At 55.4% G+C, this 1,546-nt stretch overlaps 1 non-coding gene across 1 annotated transcript; it reads right to left on the bottom strand.

Annotated features, from left to right (window-relative positions):
* Window positions 1-543: 543 nt before the first annotated feature.
* On the bottom strand, window positions 544-636 carry LOC112063132 (small nucleolar RNA SNORD116). Its single transcript, XR_002890921.1, has one exon. It is a non-coding gene; the product is annotated as a small nucleolar RNA SNORD116 (small nucleolar RNA).
* Between the last annotated feature and the right edge of the window lie 910 nt (window positions 637-1,546).

Here is a 1,546-nt window from a genome sequence, read left to right as displayed (position 1 = left end):
TCTGCCGGTAGTTAAAGTAGAGGAGCAGACAAGGGCAACACTGAGGCCTAATCCATCAGGCACTTTAGGCCGACGCCCACCCCGAGCCACACCCGTCCACAGCTCCGGCCTCACTTGGCAGTCAAGAAAGTCACCGTGCCAAACGCAAGAACAGGGAGGGCCACAGGCCTGGCCTGAGGCTCCAGGCTCCAACCAGAGAACCTTGCTCATTTTGGCCTCCAGAATTAAACCCCGAAGCGGCATGCACGAAGCGTGAGCCTGGCCCAAACACACTTTTCCAAGCTGCAAGCTCACTTGGCCTACACCAGCACACACTCCGACTCTGAAGACAAGCAGGAGAGCACGCCCTCTCGCATTGCCTCAATGGCCTTGCAGCAGAGACCTGATATTCATAGACGACCCAGCTTATGGGTACACACAGTCCACCCTCAGACAGGAACCCCTCTAATATTAGGAGCCCTGGGTGGTGTTTGCATGCATGCTAGCAGGGGTCGCTGGCCCTCCCTCCTCACGGTCCCCTACCCCCGAGAGAGGAAACGTGCTGGACCTCAGTTTCGATGAGGAGACGGTAGAGGGTTCTCACTCATTTTGTTCAGATTTTCCAAGGAATGCATACAAGGGTGTCATCATCGATCCAAGCACGTGCTGGGAGGCTGCAGAACACAACCGGGCATGTCGTGGGGGCCTGCAGAGGAGCCATGACCCCGTAGTACTCCAAAATCCTGGGGAATCTACAGTCCTCAGGCCACTCAGCAAGAGCAACAGTCAATCCACTCTGGCAGCCACTGGGCCCGTTTGAGGAAAACCTCATATCCAATGGCACATCTCAGGGTGGGTGAATGCCTACCTTCCGGAGTTAGCCACGGTCACACTTAGCAACACGCGCCTGCCCCATTTTTCCAGTTCTCTTTAGCACCTCCAGTCATCAGACAACGCGAAGGTCTTCTGGTCTTTGCCGACGGCCAGCCTTGCCCAGCAGCTACACCTGAGAAGTGGACATAGATCACACAGGCTTCAGAATGGACCGGGTTCCTAAGAGAACATGATTCACACGAATGTTTACCTGGGCTTGAGCCCAGACCCTGCTTCCCAAGGACCTCTACCCTTACCGAGAACTCAATGTTTGTCTAGCTGCACAACTGCAGGAAGCTAGGCACGTACGTTGGCCGGTGTGTGAGAGGGAGTATGTGTGTGTTCACGCGTGTGAACGTGTGTGACAGTGACTGGGCACGAGGATGCGCGCTTCTGGGCTTCTCTGTGTGCCTCTGAATCCGCATCTTGGTCTCTGTGTGTCGCTGTGGCCCTCTGCTGAGACCTCGAACAATAAAACCCACACTTTATACACAGCGCCCTGCCGTTGGACCCCCCAATTGAATGGAGAAAGACCCCTGCAAGCTTCAAAGTCTGAATGTGAACTTTAACCCCCCAGGGGCTGTTGACATAGGCCACAGGAGATCCTGCCAGCTTGTAGCACATCTAATGTGCACTTGGGGCCAGTCCCAGCACTTCTGGAAGCAAGGAAACAGCCTATGGGCGGGCCAATACC

This window comes from Physeter macrocephalus, unplaced genomic scaffold (genome assembly GCF_002837175.3).
Source record: "Physeter macrocephalus isolate SW-GA unplaced genomic scaffold, ASM283717v5 random_3921, whole genome shotgun sequence".
NCBI lineage: Eukaryota > Metazoa > Chordata > Mammalia > Artiodactyla > Physeteridae > Physeter > Physeter macrocephalus.
This window is presented reverse-complemented; position numbering and strand designations above follow the sequence as displayed.